The sequence below is a fragment of the Nicotiana tabacum genome, chromosome 10 (assembly GCF_000715075.1).
Source record: "Nicotiana tabacum cultivar K326 chromosome 10, ASM71507v2, whole genome shotgun sequence".
NCBI classification, from domain to species: domain Eukaryota; kingdom Viridiplantae; phylum Streptophyta; class Magnoliopsida; order Solanales; family Solanaceae; genus Nicotiana; species Nicotiana tabacum.
Genome location: NC_134089.1, coordinates 93,776,365 through 93,797,371, shown reverse-complemented (window position 1 = coordinate 93,797,371; position 21,007 = coordinate 93,776,365). Strand labels below are relative to the sequence as shown.

Sequence of the window (21,007 nt, the reverse complement as noted above, 5' to 3'; positions counted from 1 at the left end):
TTTCTCCTAGGATAAATGTCTTAGTCTGATAAATATTTCTCCTAAGATAGGAACCCTAGTCTGATGAATTTTCTCCTAGGATAAAATCTTAGTTTGATGAATTTTTCTCCTAAGATAGGAGACCTAGTCTGATGAATTTTCTCCTAGGATTGAAATCTTAGTCTGGTGAATCTTTATCCTAAGATGATAAAAAGAGGTACCTAGTCTGATGAACTTTCTCCTAGGATAGAAATCTTAGTCTGATGAATCTTTCTCCTAAGATACCAAAAAAGAAGTAGAAAAGAGACCTAGTCTGATGAACTTTCTCCTAGGATCAAAATCTTAGTCTGATGAATCTTTCTCCTAAGATAGAAAACCTAGTCCGATGATTTTTCTCCTAGGATAATATTTTTTTTAAAAGGGGGAAGTCTGAATTTGAAAAAAAAAGGTCAATTTTTAGTTTTCTTAAGTTATCAATGTTTAATTTTCCTGAAATCAGGGGGCCCACCTGGAGAATAGGGTCAGTCTTTACTTTAGTCAAGCTTAGTCTGTAGTTTTCCGCAAGTTCAATCACATTTAGGAGACGTACAGCCTAGTTGAGTCATTAATTTTACTTTCATCATTGCATCAATAGCATAAATGGTTTACAGTTTTGCTAACAACTCACAAATCTTCCTAGAGCAAACTGGGGCAGAAAAATTTCTTTTGTTTTGTCTGTTTTGTTGCAATCAGGGGCCCACCTGGAGAACAAGGGAAGACAGTTCAAGTTTCAAGGAAAAGCAGTTTCAAAAGAAAGCAGTTCAAGTTTCAAGGGAAAGCAGTTCAAGTATAGCAATCAAGCGCTCACTTGGAGAACAAGGGAAAACGATTCAAGTTTCGAAGGAAGACAGTTTAATTTCAGCAATCAGGCGCCCACCTAGATAATAAGGGAAATCATTTCAGAATCCGATTCAAGTTAGAAGTAGTAGAAGCTCGCCTAAAAATTGTGGGTCGATAGGGGTCTGAGATAACAAAAAAGAATCCTCAATCAAGAATAAAAGAAAAAAAAAGTGAATCCAAAGTGCAGAAGCGGAGAAAAGATGTGGACTGCTCAAGACATAATAGAAGTCACAAGCTCTGCATGTCCCATCTTGATCTGAAAAATCTGAAGAAGATTGAACCAACACCTGCAGCTAACAAGCATCAAGATTCAGATCAGAGTCCGTATGAAGAACCAACCAAGACTCAAGATCAAGCTTCAGAAGACTCATAGATAGGAATCTTGTAACTCGTAGCTGATAGGCTTAGTTAGTCTTTTTCATTTTTGATTTTGATGTAATAACGGGACCGCGGACCGGATCCTCGGCGGAACGGCACCTCGACCGGCTCTCCACCTCGGCATACTCCATCATCTCACTCACTTCTGAACTACACGTGGCCTGATTCCTTTATAGCCAAGGATATGTAGGCAGCTCAGATACCAGGGCTTAGTCACATTCCCCTTTTCTCTTAGTTTTGGTCTCCTTAAATAAGGGTCGGGTCAAAAACCTGTCTAGTCGTTCTTTGTCTGAAAATATTTCGTCTTTCCAGTCAAAGAGGGGCAGCTGTAGACATGTGATTTTTGACCCTCCCTAAGATTTTACATATTTTAGCATGTAAATATTTAATTTAGGCCTAATATAGCTATTTTAACTCATTTTTACTCTTTTACTTTTATTTTATTACAAGAAAACGAAAATTACAAAAAATAGGTTCATTAATGTTTTATAGTCATTTTTTTAAACCTTGAAAAGAATACCAAAAAATAATTTTGTTTTAACGGTTAGTCTTATTTTAATAAATATTTTTACTTAAGTAGGGCTAATTAATATTTTTGATAAAATTTTTAGTTAATTAAGCTAATTTTAAGCATAGCTAGTCATAAAGGCCCAAGTTTCTAACCCATTCCTTCAGCCCAATACCCATTAAGCTAATCTTAGGGACCCTTTTAGACTTTTTTGGAACAATAAATAAATAAAAAGACCCTAATAACCTAAGAGCAATTAGCACAAAAACACACATTTAGACCAAGATCTATATAATAGGGATAATGCCTAATGCTGAAGGGACCTAAAAACACACAAAAAATACGCCTAAATATACTGACATCTGCCGCTGACCTCAATAAAAAAAACCCACCCCTTTTTGGTCGTCTTCTTCATTTTTAACAGTAGCAGACCTTAGGAAATCGAGTCCACAGTTGATCTTCTTCAGAAATCAAAGAAAAAATAAAAAAAAAATGAAGACACCCTAACCTAGCGGGAAAATTCCAAAAATTCAGCCACAAACTCTCTCATTTTTGGAGAGCTTCAGCCGCACACTTGATAAAAGGTTGAGATGCAACGACAATGGGTTGGAACCTTGCTGCTTTGGATCTTCTTGATGTACTTTCCCGATATCTTTAGCAATTCTAATAGCATCAGCAATAGCATCAACCAGTCGCCTTCCTCTCCTAAAAACCAGCAAAAAATAGTCCAAAATCCAGCTCGAAAAATAGCCAAAAACAACCTCGAAATCAACCGGAGTTCACCGGTCTAGTTCGAGTTTTCCGACGAGTTTTGAGGATGTCGGAGAGGCGGTTCTGAGGTCGTTCGAGGCAATGAGGTCGTTGGAAAGCATTTCGGTCCAGAGTTATCTAATTTTCGAGTCTATTGTAACTGAAGCTCAAATTCAACCCAAAGGTCCGATATTTTAACTCCTTCGTCTATTTTTTCCATCAATTACAGGCTGCTACATTGGCCCCTTTTCACTACTAGAATTCGGCCAAAAAGCGACCAAATATTGGCGACCAAATTTGGTCTGTTAAGAAAAGCGACCAGAGTTGGTCGCCAAACTACCGAAAATAATAAAAAATATATTTGAAATAATTTAGCGACCATAGTTGGTCGCTATTTGGACGCAAATTTAGTCAAACTGTTGACTGGACTGGTCAGACTTGCTTGGTCAAAGATACACTGAGTTTAGCGACCAATGTTGGTCGCAAAAGTGGGACCCATACAATTTTTTTTAATAATTTTATTATTATTTTATAAAACTTATAAAATATAAATATATATAATTTAAAACTTGCGACCAAAGTTGGTCGCTAACTGAAGGATAAGAAGATAGCGACCAACTTTGGTCGCTAAAGTGGGACCCAGCAATAATATTTTAATAAATATATATTTATGTAAAATTTTTATAAAATATAAATAAATATAATTCAAAATTTAGCGACCAAAGTTGGTCGCCAATGTGGGACCCAGTTCTAACGTTTAACAATTTTTATTATTAATTTAAATATTATATAAAATATAAATAAATCTGATTAAATTTTAGTGACCAAATTTGGTCTCTAATTTAAATTCATGTACATTTAGTGACCAACTTTGGTCGCTAAATTAAATTCATTTAAAGTTAGCGACCAAAGTTGGTCTCTATATGGTCAAATTTAAAAATCACTTTTGTGTTTACTATGTAAATAATATAAATGTAAGTCGTTAATAATTTTGTAATACAAGGGATGAATAGTACTACGAAGCGGGCGTGTGTGTCTATATATACAATATATGTACTTACGCTATACTATGCACTAAGTATAAGTGTATGAGATAATACCGTATCGAATATAGCTTATATATATATAATATATGTACTTACGCTATACTATACACTAAGTATAAGTGTATGAGGTAATACCGTATCGAATACAGCTTATATATATAATATATATACTTACGCTAAACTATGCACTAACTATAAGTGTATTAGGTAATACCGTATCGAATATATATATATATAATATATATACTTACGCTATACTATGCACTAAGTATAAGTGTATGAGGTAATACCGTATCGAATACAGCTTATATATATATATATAATATATGTACTTACGCTATACTATGCACTAAGTATAAGTGTATTAGGTAATACTGTATCGAATACAGCTTATATATATATATATATATATATATATATATATATATATATATATATATATATATATATATATATATATATATGTACTTACGCTATAATATGCATGCACTAAGTATAAGTGTATGAGGTAATACCGTATCGAATACAGCTTATATATATAATATATGTACTTACGCTATAATATGCATGCACTAAGTATAAGTGTATGAGGTAATACCGTATCGAATATAGCTTATATATATAATATATGTACTTACGCTATACTATGCACTAAGTATAAGTGTATGAGGTAATACCGTATCGAATATAGCTTATATATATATATAATATATGTATACTTACGCTATACTATGCACTAACTATAAGTGTATGAGGTAATACCGTATCGAATACAGCTTATATATATACAATATATATACTTACGCTATATTATACACTAAGTATAAGTGTACTAGGTAATACCGTATCGAATACAGCTTATATATATAATATATGTACTTACGCTATATTATGCACTAAGTATAAGTGTATGAGGTAATATCGTATCTATATATACAATATATATACTTACGCTATATTATGCACTAAGTATAAGTGTACTAGGTAATACCGTATCGAATACAACTTATATATATATATATATATAATATATGTACTTACGCTATACTATACACTAAGTATAAGTGTATGAGGTAATACCGTATCGAATACAGCTTATATATATAATATATATACTTACGCTAAACTATGCACTAACTATAAGTGCATTAGGTAATACCGTATCGAATACAACTTATATATATATATATATATATATATATATATATATATATATATACTTACGCTATACTATGCACTAAGTATAAGTGTATGAGGTAATACCGTATCGAATACAGCTTATATATATATAATATATGTACTTACGCTATACTATGCACTAACTATAAGTGTATGAGGTAATACCGTATCGAATACAGCTTATATATATAATATATGTACTTACGCTATACTATGCACTAAGTATAAGTGTATGAGGTAATACCGTATCGAATATAGCTTATATATATAATATATATGTACTTACGCTAAACTATGCACTAACTATAAGTGCATTAGGTAATACCGTATCGAATACAAATATATATATATATATATATATATATATATATATATATATACTTACGCTATACTATGCACTAAGTATAAGTGTATGAGGTAATACCGTATCGAATACAGCTTATATATATATAATATATGTACTTACGCTATACTATGCACTAACTATAAGTGTATGAGGTAATACCGTATCGAATACAGCTTATATATATAATATATGTACTTACGCTATACTATGCACTAAGTATAAGTGTATGAGGTAATACCGTATCGAATATAGCTTATATATATATAATATATGTACTTACGCTATACTATGCACTAAGTATAAGTGTATGAGGTAATACCGTATCGAATACAGCTTATATATATATATATATTTATATATATTTTGAAATAGCGACCAACTTTGGTCGCTATTTTGGTCAAACGGTCAGAATATAGCGACCAAAGTTGGTCGCTATGTCTAAAAATTCAAAACTGTTTTACCCACCAAAATAGCGACCAACGTTGGTCGCTATTTTAATTACATAACTCTCAAAACCGGGATCCCCTCCCATTCTTTCTAAAAAATTCCCAAAATCCCTCTTTTCTCTCTCACCCTCAAACCCCACCCCCCTTCCAACTCCCACCACCAGGCCCCACCCACGCCACCAACGACCACCGCTCAGCTACCGCCATCGCCGTCGCCTCTGCCGCTGTTGCGTCTCTCCTTCTCCGCCTCCTAAAAATTCAAGGTTAGAATTACAAACCTAGGGTTTCAATTAGTGTTTCAATTGTTTATTGTTTCAACCTAGAATTAGTGTTTCAATTGATTATTTAACATTGTATTTTATAGAAACCTAGGGTTTAGATTGTATTTATCATTATATAACATTTTATAGAAATCTAGGGTTTAGGGTATGGGTTGAATATTTAGGCTAGGCTTTATTGAGTATTTCTCCTTCAATATTTTAGTAAGCAATAGATACTAATTTAAGGTCAAAGACTTGATTCATAGGTAGATATATATTAGGGTATAAATTGAACTTTTAGTTTAATCTTGATTAGTTTATAGGTAGATATTTAATATAGACACATGATAGTATATTTGGACTTTCTCTTAAAGTTCAAGACAATGTTAATGTTTAAGGCCTTAAGCGAATCGTTGCGTGGCTCTTGTTTGAGTACAACGATTCTCCCACTTTTAGGATATAAATTGAACTTTTAGTTTAAGTTTAAACTCGTCGGATACGAACATAACTTTTAGGATATAAATTGAATCTTTTATGTTTGAGTTGAACCGTTAGGATATGACTTGAACTTTTGTGGATATAAATTGAACCTTTTAGGATATGAATTGAATTTTTAGGATATGAATTGAACCTTTTAGGTACGAGTTGAAGCTTTTAGGATATAAATTGCACTTTTAGTTTAAGTTTAAACTCGTAGGATATGAATATAACTTTTAGGATATAAATTGAAGCTTTTATGTATGAGTTGAACCTTTAGGATATAAATTGAACTTAAACTCGTAGGATATGAATATAACTTTTAGGATATAAATTGAAGCTTTTATGTATGAGTTGAACTGTTAGGATATGACTTGAACTTTTGTGGATATAAATTGAACCTTTTAGGATATGAGTTGAATTTTTAGGATATGAATTGAACCTTTTAGGTATGAGTTGAAGCTTTTAGGATATAAATTGAACTTTTAGTTTAAGTTTAAACTAGTAGGATATGAATATAACTTTTAGGATATAAATTGAAGCTTTTATGTATGAGTTGAACCTTTAGGATATGACTTGAACTTTTGTGGATATGAATTGAAGCTTTTATGTATGAGTTGAACCTTTAGGATATAAATTGAACTTAAACTCGTAGGATATGAATATAACTTTTAGGATATAAATTGAAGCTTTTATGTATGAGTTGAACCGTTAGGATATGACTTGAACTTTTGTTGATATAAATTGAACCTTTTAGGATATGAGTTGAATTTTTAGGATATGAATTGAACCTTTTAGGTATGAGTTGAAGCTTTTAGGATATAAATTGAACTTTTAGTTTAAGTTTAAACTCGTAGGATATGAATATAACTTTTAGGATATAAATTGAAGCTTTTATGTATGAGTTGAACCTTTAGGATATGACTTGAACTTTTGTGGATATGAATTGAAGCTTTTATGTATGAGTTGAACCTTTAGGATATAAATTGAACTTAAACTCGTAGGATATGAATATAACTTTTAGGATATAAATTGAAGCTTTTATGTATGAGTTGAACCGTTAGGATATGACTTGAACTTTTGTGGATATAAATTGAACCTTTTAGGATATGAGTTGAATTTTTAGGATATGAATTGAACCTTTTAGGTATGAGTTGAAGCTTTTAGGATATAAATTGAACTTTTAGTTTATGTTTAAACTCGTAGGATATGAATATAACTTTTAGGATATAAATTGAAGCTTTTATGTATGAGTTTAACCTTTAGGATATGACTTGAACTTTTGTGGATATGAATTGAAGCTTTTATGTATGAGTTGAACCTTTAGGATATAAATTGAACCTTTTAGGTATGAGTTGAACCTTTAGGATATGAATTGAAATTTTGGTTTATGTTTTGGAATTTTAGATTGCGGGGGGATTTTGTAGAAGAGGTTGATGACGTTATTAGACATGCAATGGAACTTCCTTCTCGACCAAGAAAAACGTTTTAGGATATGAGTTGAATTTTTAGGATATAAATAGAAATTTTAGGATATGACTTGAAATTTTGTGGATATGAATTTAACCTTTAGGATATAAATTAAACTTTTAGTTTATGTTTAAACTCGTAGGATAAGAATTGATGAACTTTTAGTTTTTAGGTTTTGTTCTTGTGAATTGAACTTGTACGATATAAATTAAAGCTTTTATATATGACTTGAACTTTTTAGAATATGAATTGAAACTTTTAGGATATGAGTTGAACTTTTGGGAAATAAATTGAACCTTTAATATATGTATTGAACCTTTAGGATATGACTTGAAGTTTTAGTTTATGTTTAAACTCGTAAGATATGAATATAACTTTTAGTTTTTAGGTTTTGTTCTTGTGAATTGAACTTGTAGGATATAAATTGAAACTTTTATGTATGACTTGAACTTTTTAGGATATGAATTGAAACTTTTAGGATATTAGTTGAACTTTTAGGAAATAAATTGAACCTTTAGCATATGTATTGAACCTTTAGGATATGACTTGAACTTTTAGTTTATGTTTAAACTCGTAGGATATGAATATAACTTTTAGTTTTTAGGTTTTGTTCTTGTGAATTGAATTTTTAGGATATGAATTGAAACTTTTAGGATATGAGTTGAACTTTTAGGATATAAATAGAAATTTTAGGATATGACTTGAACTTTTGTGGATATGAATTGAACCTTTAGGATATAAATTGAACTTTTAGTTTATGTTTAAACTCGTAGGATAAGAATTGATGAACTTTTAATTTTTAGGTTTTGTTCTTGTGATATGAACTTGTACGATATAAATTGAAGCTTTTATGTATGACTTGAACTTTTTACGATATGAGTTGAAACTTTTAGGATATGAGTTGAACTTTTAGGAAATAAATTGAACCTTTGGGATATGTATTGAACCTTTAGGATATGACTTGAAGTTTTAGTTCATGTTTAAACTCGTAAGATATGAATATAACTTTTAGTTTTTAGGTTTTGTTCTTGTGAATTGAACTTGTAAGATATAAATTGAAGCTTTTATGTATGACTTGAACTTTTTAGGATATGAATTGAAATTTTTAGGATATGAGTTGAACTTTTAGGAAATAAATTGAACCTTTAGCATATGTATTGAACCTTTAGGATATGACTTGAACTTTTAGTTTATGTTTAAACTCGTAGGATATGAATATAACTTTTAGTTTTTAGGTTTTGTTCTTGTGAATTGAACTTGTAGGATATAAATTGAAAGTTTTAGGATATGAGTTGAATTTTTAGGATATAAATAGAAATTTTAGGATATGACTTGAACTTTTGTGGATATGAATTGAACCTTTAGGATATAAATTGAACTTTTAGTTTATGTTTAAACTCGTAGGATAAGAATTGATGAACTTTTAGTTTTTAGGTTTTGTTCTTGTGAATTGAACTTGTACGATATAAATTGAAATTTTACGATATGACTTGAACTTTTTACGATATGAGTTGAACCTTTAGGATATGACTTGAACTTTTGTGGATATGAATTGAAGGTTTAGGATATGAATTGATCTTTTAGTTTATGTTTTGGAATTTTAGATTGCCAGAGGATTATTAGAAGAGGTTGATGACGTTATTAGACAAGCAATAGAACTTCCACCAAGAATAACTAAGACACAATACCTGGCAAAGTGTGCCTTTAATTGTTCTTCTCATTAGCGACAATGATGATGAGAAGGCAATGGCATGTGTTTCAAATAGTGATGGTGTAGGTAGAAATTTAGTATTTTGTAAGTAGATAAAAGAAGAGCTTATAGAGTAATTTTGTACTTCATTTTCCATGAGGAAAAGAAGTTTAATTGAGAGTGACAAGGTTGATGAAGACGGAATGTGTTCCATTGGTCATGGCAGTTCCCATAGAATGGGGATCATAAGACTCTATTATGACAGAGATTATAGGAAGTTTTGTTCTAAACTTTCTTCCAAGTCTGATCCGTACAAGCTTAATGTGATATTAGTGATATTTCTTCAGATTTAGACAATGATTTGACCTACAAAAGTATGGAAATGCTCTTAAAAAGAATTAAAGGTAAAATCTTTTCAGCATCCTTCTCTACCAAGAAAAACATTTTACCTTTAATTCTTTTTAAGAGCATTTCCATACTTTTGTCGGTCAAATCATTGTCTGAATTCGAAGAAATATCACCAATATCATATTAAGCTTGTACGGATCAGACTTGGAAGAAAGTTTAGAACAAAACTTCCTATAATCTTTGTCATTATAGAGTCTTATGATCCCCGCTTTATGGGAACTGTCATGACCAATGGAAAACATTCCGTCTTCATCAACGTTGTCACTATCAATCAAACTTCTTTTCCTCTTGGAAAGTGAAGTAGAGAATTCCTCTATAACCTCTTTTATTTACTTAGGAAATGTTAAATCCTACCTATACCATCACTATTTTGAAACACATGTCGTTTCCTTCTCATTATCATTGTAGCTATAGAGATCAACAATTGATCAAAGACCCACCCTGTCAGGTACTGTATCCAAGTTATTCTCTGTATCCAAGTTCATCCCGAGTAATAGTACCACGAGGATAATCACCAAAGCCACCAGACAGCTTTATGATGCCAATGAAGCAAGATGAGTTATTCAATGAAACTCGTATTGTAAATAAGAAGAAAGAGACTGATTCAGAAAGGAGGGTCGAACCTCGACTATATACATGTAAGTTTTTTACTTTTCATTAAGTATTTTGATTTACTTTTATATAAATTTTGAAATACTAATTCAATATATATAATTTTTCATATAGGTTCGCTTCACATGCAGCTGACGTGGGAGAATTCATACGCAGTCAACCACCTAATGAATCGGGCGAGGCAATCCAACTTTCGGACGAGGATGCTGAAAGAACACTCCTTGAGTACTTTATATACTTTGAACTAGACAAAAAAATTTAGTTCTATTGTGTTAGTTCTTTTTAGTTCGAATGAGCTTGTAATAAGCGTTAACTTAGTTTTGTTAGCTTAATGTATTAGTTCTATTGATTGTTGCTTTTAATTGTTGTTGTTGTTGTTGCTGGCATAAAATGCATGTTTAGGATGTTTGGTAAGCTGGCAGGTGGTGCAGCTGCCAAAACAGGCAGTTTCTACCAAAAATATACCAAGAAAAGCGACCAACTTTGGTCTCTATTTGGTCGCATTTCACTATAAAAAAAATAATTTTCTGGGCAATAGCGACCAACCTTGGTCGCTACCTGCCCAGATTTCTATTAAAAAAATACAATTTCTGGAAATATAACGACCAATGTTGGTCGCTTATCTTTAAAAAAAAATTAAATTCTTGAATTTAGCGACCAACTTTGGTCTTTATTGTCCAGATTTTAAAATATAATATTTGGATTAGAGACCAAAGTTGGTCGCTTTCTAATGATTAATGATAAATTAAAAACAACGTATTTCATATGTAGAGACCAACTTTGGTCGCCAAATTAATATTATTAAATTAATATAGCGACCAAAGTTGGTCACTAAAGTCAAAATCAGAATATTTGGTCCTTTTACCTTAGAGACCAAAGTTGGTCGCTAACTAGCGACCAACTTTGGTCCCTAAAGTAAAGGGACCAGCAATATTGCGACCAGGCATGTTTGGTCGCTTTTTGGTCGCTTTTTACCGAATTTCTAGTAGTGTTTCTCCTTGTTTACATGTTTTGATTTCAATTTTACGTGGCTGTGTGGATAATGAATTATATTTTTTTTAATTTAATCAAACAGTTGTTAGTATGTATAATGGTAGAAACTGGCCCGTTATTTGGGGAAGTTCTTGGCTTATAAGAATTTATGTTAAATGCTTAGGAGTCAGGTGATTTTATAAGACTGAAGGTGTAAATTTGGGGTAAGAAGGAAAGAAAAAATAAAAATTAAATTAGCCTTATAAAGAAAAGTATAAAAGTAGTTGATAACTTCTTTATTCATTTGGCACAACACCGTCTCGTCACATCTGTCGCGTAGAACTCAAGGAGAAACCCAACTACTGATGGTAACCACCTTAATTACCCAAGCTCCATAAAATGAATAATTCTTTACTTCAATATTTCTTTAATTCATGACCTTTACAATTACTCTCAAAGGTAGTGATTGAATAATAGTTAAATGCGCTAGTTGCTTTAGGCGCGTTATAATAAAATTATCATAGCTACGGGTATGATTCCCGTGACGTAGTTGCGACGCTTAATTTCTAAAAATTCATGTGTGCATTTATGTGACCCAAATCCAAATCTCAAAAGCGTTAGATAAAATGTGTCGTGGACCGTGGGTGCATTTATGTGACGTGGTTCAAGACGTGTTTTAGATGACGTTGAATTTTTCCTAAAAAATAATTAAATAAAAGCGATTTTAAAGTTAAAAATGCACATAGGTTTTTAAGTGTTTTCAAATCAGATAAATAGGCCAATAATAACAGTTGAGTGATCGTGCAAGAACCACGGAACTCGGGAATGCCTAACACCTTCTCCCGGGTTAACAGAATTCCTTACCCGGATTTCTGTTTTCGCGGACTGTAAAACAGAGTCAATCTTTTCCTCGATTCGGGATTTGAACTGGTGACTTGGGACACCATAAAATTATCCCAAGTGGCGACTCTGATTTTTTAAAAATAAAATAATCTCGTTTCGATTGTCACTTAAATTAGAAAAACTCCCTTATATACCCTTTCGGGATGTAGTAAAAAGGAGGTGCGACAGTCCCCATAGGTGAAATAATTGGTTGTGTGCTTCTATTTGTGGGGGTTATGTATGCACGAGGTGACGAGAGTCCGTGCGTAGCTACTATTATATTTAAGTTCGGGTAGTCTAGGATCCAAAAGCATGCTACACTTGAAATATTTGTAACCTTATTGACAGTGTAAATTGCTTGAACCATATCGAATTAGTAAATATATTTTCTAAGAGGTTTGACCTCATTTTCTTAACTGTTAAAAAGAGAAATTTCCATTTCTTTGGAAAATTGTTCCCTGATGACTTATTGATTGACTGTCTGTATGTATTTATTTTTGGAACGGGCCAAACGCCTCGGCAGATTAAATAAATGCATCTATGGTTCGCGCCATTCGACCCTCTGGCAATGCACAGTTTAAATATTTGTTGGATCGAGTCGTACGATCTTGGCGTGATTTGCACATGCTTGTGATGCTTGTTAGAGATCTACAAAATTGATGTTGCCTCCCTGTTCGGAGATAAATTGATAAACATGATGAAATAAAAATCTTTAGAAATCTATTATTATTAAAAAGGAATTGTTTACCTGCTTCAGGAGTTATTAGTTTACAATTAAGCTATAAAATCCATGATTATTCACTTTATTAAAATATTATTATTGGACTACTAGTAAGTGTAGAAGTCGACCTCTCGTCACTACTTCTTCGAGGTTAGACGAGATATTTACTGGGTACACGTTATTTTTGTACTCATACTACACTTGTTATGTATTTTTGTTGCACATGCACATGTAGTCTAGTGGCCTAGTTGAGCGCAGTGACATGGTTGATATGGAGACTTAGGTGAGCTGCACCTCTCGAGACGACCCGCAGCCAGCAGAGTCTCCTTCAGAGTATTGTACTATATTTTCTTTTCCGTCCAATTTGTATTCCGGACAGTTGTTGCATTACATCATGTCCTAGAAACTTCTCATGCACTTGTGACACCAGATTTTGGGATGATTATGGGATTGTTCAATTCTAAATTTTAAATATTTTTAATTATTCTGCAAAGATTACTTTTTAAGTGAAGGAAAATCATAGTTTTCAAAATTATTAAAATGAGAATTTAATTAAGTATTTATGGTTGGCTTGCCTGACAGTGGTGTCCGGTGCCATCACGACACTTAGTGGATTTTGGGTTGTGATAACATGGTATCAGATCACTAGGTTCACTTAGGTCTCATAAGTCATGATCAAGTCTAGTAGAGTCTTGCGAATCGGTACGGAGATATTTGTACTTATCTTCAAGAGGCTGCATGACTGTTAGGAGTACTTCCCTTCTTGATTCCTCATCGTGCGATTTGATTACTTTAAGGCTTATGCCCTTATTTCCTTCCTACTCAATCTTACGCGACGTGAAGCACTTGTTATTAATTGGGAATTAAAGAATTATAATGATACTACATATGTGGTGCAGGATGATACTCCCTGCATAGTTTATTGGGCTATTGTCATTGCCTTGCGGAAGGACATTCTGTCATTTCAGCTTGGTAGCCGCACTTCTGAGAGCTTTAAGGCTACGCGTGGATTGTTATAATTTCTCATGATTAGTTATCGCACGGTATGGACGTGATGGTAGGATCCTTGCCCATGTGTCGGGGCAGTGAATGACTTGAATGGAGGTCTACTCAGTGCACGATTCAGAGATTCGATATTTCATTTCCGGCGGAGGAAAGCAATTGTCCTGTAAATGTCCTGATTTGGATTGACGGGGTAACGAGAGTTAGTGTTTTCAAGTGTGGTGGAATTTTTATCTGCGACGTAATATCGTCGTCCTCGATTGAATATGTTAAGTTCGTCGGTGTTATGGTTTTCTTCAATTCAACTTTGGGGCAGGGTATTGTGAAATGATAATTGAGAGGTGATTGTCAGAGATCTCGGTGTGCGGTGGTTCAGGATTGAATCGGTGTTTCTAATGTTGACGTCTCGATAAATATGATCTTCGGGGAGGTTCAAAGTTAGTAGCGACCTATTGGTCCAAGTGCTACATAGATAGATATTGATTTAAGACAACAATTGGTCATCAAAGGACGGGGAAGAACATGTGGGAAGTGTCAGGCGGTGGTTAAATTTCTAGAAGGCCGGGTGTAAGGAGCGAAAGTCGAGTAGTTGCTTTAAGGAGCAAGTTTGGCCAAAGTGGGAGAGTGGCAAATTGGCATATGGGTTCGGTGGCAAGATGACTACACCCCCTTGAGGAAAGTTTGGAGTGATTTGGGAATTTTAGTGGACGGTGAATGGGTCTACGAACTTAATTTAAGATATTGGCTAGCATACGGCGGGAGATTGGATATGACAGAAAGGAGTTGCTTGATATGAAGAAGGATACAGCATGATTTTGAATATGGAAATATTGTCGCACATTTAGTTGATGTCCACGAGGAGTGAACGGATTAGTACAGCTGGTGAATGAGCACGGACTCATGATGGGTTATTGATGTCATAGTGATTGTACCCCGTACAACGATGTTGGAAGATGTCGGCGTGTAATTTTCACAGGTGGGTTATCTCCTGTGCGTAGGTCAGCGGTCGCGTGGTTGGCGAAGCTTCTGCGAAGGATTTTGAGGAATTTGGCGGGTTGGTTGTGTAAGGTTATGTCAACAATGAAAAAAGAATCTTGGTGCGTTCCAGAGTTGTGTAATAGTAGCTTCAATCTAAGTGGGAGAGTCTCACCCGTATGATTGGGTTGCATGATTATCTACTTGTGAGGTTCCGATTATCGGCGTATTGGTGAGTTACTACAGCTAAGGAAAAAGAACAAAATAACATTATTTCTTATTTTGTAGACAAGTGTATATAACATCCTACGCGTCGAAATAAAATAAGTGCTAACTTAGAGAAGAAGGTTGCTAAGCGGATTAAAGATACTTTGTACATTGCTTGGAGAGGTAGTAATCAGCCAAGTGGTTACACGAAAATGTTCGGAATAAGCTACTTTAGAAGTGGAACACTGATGAATGGAAGAAGAAGATTGAACAGGAAAGGCAGCCCGAGCCTCCACTGCCATGTGGCTCGTCACACACTGAAAATAATTAAATGATTATTTTGTTCGGTGTTAAATTTTCTTTTACAAGATAAAAAAGACGATAAACGATATTTCACTAAGGATCTTTGTGATTTTAATATAACATAGGTATATACAAATAAATTAATTTTAATTTGAGTGGTTGGATAAGCAGTAATTTAATTAATTCTTTTTTCGATAAAAGGGTATGACTTGCATGTAATTGTTGGTTTGTGGATCGTGATTCTAAAATTTAATTTTCATAGCCAATTTTAGATTATTACGTTGATATCTACAATTAAGAAGCGTTGAAAGATATATAACAATATAGACAAAAGGAAGAATTATATTATAGATTCGTACCTACGCATCAAACATCACATCTAAATGTTTAAGTATGATCCTAGAAAATAATTGAAAATATACTAAAATTGTTATGAAATATGTAAGTTTGTATTACAAGTGAATTTTCTTTTTGTTTGGTCCAAAATAAATTTCACGGAATCGTAGGTTTCGCAACCTAAACAAATTAAACTAATTAAAGTCGTGCTGAGCAACCTTAACAGCACCTATAATTATGATTTGACATTTCTCATTCTTAATCACAAAGAAAAAATCTAAAAAAAAGAAAAGAAAATTTATCTCCAAACTAGGCTTGTCGCCTCCAGAGTCAAAGCGAGTGGTTGTTAGTTAGAGTTGTTTTTAATAATCATAAAACCAAAATGAACTTGAAAGCCAATAAATAAGAGAATTCTCTTGTCACTTCTTACCTACAAAACTATGAAAGAATTCGTAAATATTGCCATTTTCTTAGGTTACGAGACAGTACACTTTACAACCGTTTCGACAGATTGCAATTTAGAGCTTATGTCAAACCATTACCATTAAATGCTACTGTACTGTCCAAATTCCAAAACATTAAAAAGGAAAAAAAGAGTGCGCTGTGTGCAATGACATTGAAAAAAATTAAAAATATACCGTGTGATCGTCTTTTTACCTACGCTGGTAATTACAGTTTCAAAATATTTTACGACAAAAAATACATTGGAAAAGTGAAAACAAACTAGGGTACATGTGACCAATGGCAGACGTAGCATTATAGTTACGGGTACAAGTGAATCTATAATTTTGGAGGTCGAGCACAAATTTATATGTAAAAATTCATTACAATTGTAAGGAATCATATATGTGAACCCATAACTTTAAAAATTTAATGACTAATATTAAATATCTTAAATGTTGAACCCATAAAATTTAAATCATGAATTCATCTCTACGTGTGACCGTCTGATCTTGTATGCAAATAATTTCTAGTATTTGTGCCAACTTAAATTATGCTTTTCTTTAAATTATCATATACTAATTATATATGTCGACTTTCGTGTAATAAACTTTCTTCTAATGTCATAACATAAGATAGTATTATTGGGTCCATCATCTCGTTAAAAAAGTATATTACTCAAAATTTACCCTATTTAAATAGAACGAAAGTTCCATTTTTTATCCTTATCCAATCAAACTAGAACAGTTAATTGAGAATACCATTTTTTTTCTTCGAGCATTCGATACGTGGAAGCCATGGCTAAAATTAGAATAGGATATTCTATAAAGTTTTGTGAGCTTTGAATTCGTTCATTGGCTTAGATGTATCTAGAGATAGTAGCAAAGCATAATCTACATTTTCGGATCTCAGATAAAGTGGATCTATATTCTACGGGGGTGTTCATAAAAATCCGAAAAATCGAATCAAATCAAACCGACCAAAAAAATCGATACTTTTTGGTTTGGTTTGGTTTTGGTTTTGAAATTTAAAAACCGATCAAATTTGGTTTGGTTTTGGTTTTAATAAAAAAAAATCTAACCAAACCGAATATAGGAATAGCTATTTTAAATTTAGAATTACACCTATATATATATGTATACTTTTATACAAAGTTTCAAAATTTTTATAGTAAATGTTATTCGTTTGCACTTTTAGTGCAGTTCTTTACCTTTACATTCTAGTTTGATTGGTAGTTTTCTTTTGTTAAGTGTAAGAATCTATTTCATGTTAAAAATAATATATTTTTAATTGAGTCCTTAAATTATTCATCACTATTTGATTCAATTAGCATCAATATATCTTGGAAAATAATAAATTTCTCAAAGGGCAATTGATTTGATAATGTTACGTTAAAAATGTGGTCGCCGAAATATGTGTTTGGTAGTGTATGTCTTACATTTAAGAAAAAAATCGATAAATAACTGAAAAAACCAAAAAACCGACATAAACCGAATCGAGAAAAAACCGACTTAATTGGTTTGGTTTGGTTCTAATATTTGAAAAACCGACTTACTTAGTTTGGTTTCTTTTTAGAAAAAAATCGATCCAAACCGAACCGTGAATACCCCTAAATTTCTACTAGTACTTTTTCAAGACATTAAAAAGTCAAAAGTTGTTTAAATCATTTAATGCTTGGAAAATATCTTTAAGCAACCACGTCTTTGGACGGTAAATCCTTATTCATATGGGGTGTTTGTTTTGAGAAATTTATAGAAATCACTATTGTTTAGTAGTTATAAAATTTTTATAGTTATTATATACATAATTATTTTCTATAGTTATTATTCAGTTGTTACGTAGTATATTTACTATATTCGTGCATGAATACAGCAGCAAAAGTTGCCTAAAAACAGAGAATTACAGTTGTACGCGACTGTATTCACATGTATTCGCGACATGTATTCATGAATATAGTAATGACAATCACTTTAAAAATAGGTTTGTCCAGCTGTCTAATAACGGAAATAGGATCAATTAGCATAATTGTGACGACCCAAAGGGGTTATCACCGTAGTTCTTCCTTGTTCCGCGCTTCCGAGGCCTTGAAAACGTCGCTTTTAGTTGCCTCGATTTGTGTGCGCAGTTCGGGCGCATAGCCGGAAAGTTTTTATGTTAGAATATGTGAATTTTGTGAAAAATTTGATGAATTTTGATATTAATATGCATAATATTGATTTCGGTCAAAATTTTGGATAAACGGACCCGGACCTGTGATTCGACGGTCTCGGAGGGTCCGTAGAAAAATATGGGACTTGGGCGTGTGCCAGGAAGTAAATTCCGAGGTCCCAAGCCCGAGAAATGAATTTTTGTGTGAAATTGTTTTCTGAAATTAATTAAAGAAAATGAAGAAGAAAATTGATCGGAAAACTGTGGTATCGGGCTCGTATTTTGGTTCCGACGCCCGGTACGAGTCTTAAATATGTTTTAAGCACTATCTGTAAAGTTTGGCTAAAAACGGATGTCATATGACATGTTTCGGACTTAAAATGGGGAATTTGAGTTTTTATGAAAGTTGAAAGAAAATCATGTGTTTTGAGGCTTGATTCTATGTATATGATGTTATCTTGGTGATTTAATCGCACGAGTAAGTCCGTAAGATGTTTTAAGGTTGTGTGCATGTTTGGTTTGGAGCCCCGAGGGCTCAGGTGAGTTTCGAGTGGGGGCCCGGGAGGTCTTAACTTAAAAAAATGCAGGTTCGGGTGTTGCAGGTCCGGCGCGGCCGCGGCCATTTTCGTGCGGTCCGCGCTGGCAGCCACGTGGCCGCGACACTTTTCTGTGCGGTCCGCGTGGTGGGGTCCATAGGGGGTAGCCAGGTCGACCAGCACGGCCGCGCACCAAATCAGTGCGGTCCGCGCTGGGTGGGTTCAGAGGAAGCCCACTTCTTCCCTCCCTCAGCGCGGCCGCGGTGCATTTCTGTGCGGTCCGCGCCAGCCCCGAGCAAAAATGTATAAATTCGGAATTTTCAGTCATTTTTCCACTAAAAAAAAGCCAAAACCTAAGAGGCGATTTTCCAAACAACTTTTCTTCTCCAAAACGATTGGTAAGTGATTTCTAACTTAATTTCTTTATACCTTGACATCTTTTAACATGATTTCAAATTCAAATCAAAGATTTTCAGGGGTGAAATTGAGTGTTTTGGGTAGAACCTAGGTTTTCTACAAATGGAGAAGTTGGACCTCAATTTGGGGTCCGATTTCAAAACAAATCATATATTTGGATTCATGGGGGAATGGGTAACCGGGTTTTGGTCTGAACCTCGAGTTTCGACCATGTGGGTCTGGGGGTATTTTTGACCTTTTGGGGAAAAACCTTGTAAAAATCTATTTTCATGCATTGGGAGTGATTCATTTAGTAATTATTAATGTGATTAAGTAACTTATGACTAGATTCGAGCGGATTGGTGGTGGAATCAAGAGGTAAAGCTATAATTGAGACTTGAGTAGTGTTCAAAGCATCGAGGTAAGTGTTTGATCTAACTTTGGCTTGAGGGAATAGGATTAGGATGTTATTTGCTACTTGCTAATGTGGAGTACGGTGTATAGGCATGGTGACAGTTATCTATGCACCGGAGTCTAGCATGACCGTGAGTCTTAATTGCTTTTAATTCGAATAATGTGACACAATCTCCTTGTTTACTTGATGAGTTTCATATAATGTGAACGATTGAGGTAGAATTGTGATTGGTGTACTTTTGGAGCATTAGCTCGAACATGAATGTGTTAGTTGAGGAAGAAGTGATTTAAAAAGAGAATGTGTTGTGAGTACTCCCTTGCTGGGATGTGTAGACTGATATATACTCTCCCTTGTCGGGATATTTTGGGCTGTTAGTTGTACCCTTGTCGGGTTAAAGGTATTGAGTTGTTATCCTCCCCTGAAGGGGTCTACTATATGAAGTCAGATATTATATACTATATTATGGGATCGTGTGGCACGCCGTCCACTTGGTTATTGGCCTCCGTTGCCGGTGACATATTGTGCACTGTGATAAAGATGAATTGGGATCGTGTGGCACGCCGTCCACTTATATATGATATTATGGGATCGTGTGGCACGCCGTCCACTTATATATGATATTATGGGATTGTGTGGCATGCCGTCCACTTATATATGATATTATGGGATCGTGTGGCACGCCGTCCACTTATATAGGGTTAAAGGTATTGACTTGTTATCCTCCCCTGAAGGGGTCTACTATATGAAGTCAGATATTATATACTATATTATGGGATCGTGTGGCACGCCGTCCACTTGGTTATTTGCCTCCATTGCCGGTGACATATTGTGCACTGTGATAAAGATGAATTGGGATCGTGTGACACGTCGTCCACTTATATATGATATTATGGGATTTTGTGGCACGTCGTCCACTTATATTTGATATTATGGGATCGTGTGGCACGTCGTCCACTTATATATGATATTATGGGATCGTGTGGCACGCTGTCCACTATATATATATATATATATATATATATATATATTATATATGATATTATGGGATCGTGTGGCACGCCGTCCACTATATATATATATATATCATGGAAACCGGAGTTTCTTCTATTTATTTCCGATATTTCATTTTTATCTGTTACTCCCCGATAGCATGTCCCCTCCCAGCTTTACTTTGTATTATCTTGTTATTGTTTTCTTGCACTTGTTATATATATCTGTACAGGTTAATTGTGGTAGGTCATGTCT

At 33.7% G+C, this 21,007-nt stretch overlaps 1 long non-coding RNA gene across 2 annotated transcripts; it reads left to right on the top strand.

Moving 5' to 3' along the window:
• The first annotated feature begins 1,896 nt into the window (after window positions 1-1,896).
• Window positions 1,897-10,755, top strand: LOC142164879 (uncharacterized). Of its 2 annotated transcripts, none has more exons than XR_012695957.1 (3): window positions 1,897-2,678; window positions 9,323-10,454; window positions 10,543-10,755. It is a non-coding gene; the product is annotated as an uncharacterized LOC142164879 (long non-coding RNA). The 2 variants fall into 2 exon arrangements; XR_012695956.1 differs by lacking the exon at window positions 1,897-2,678 and adding an exon at window positions 5,462-5,774.
• Window positions 10,756-21,007: the final 10,252 nt, after the last annotated feature.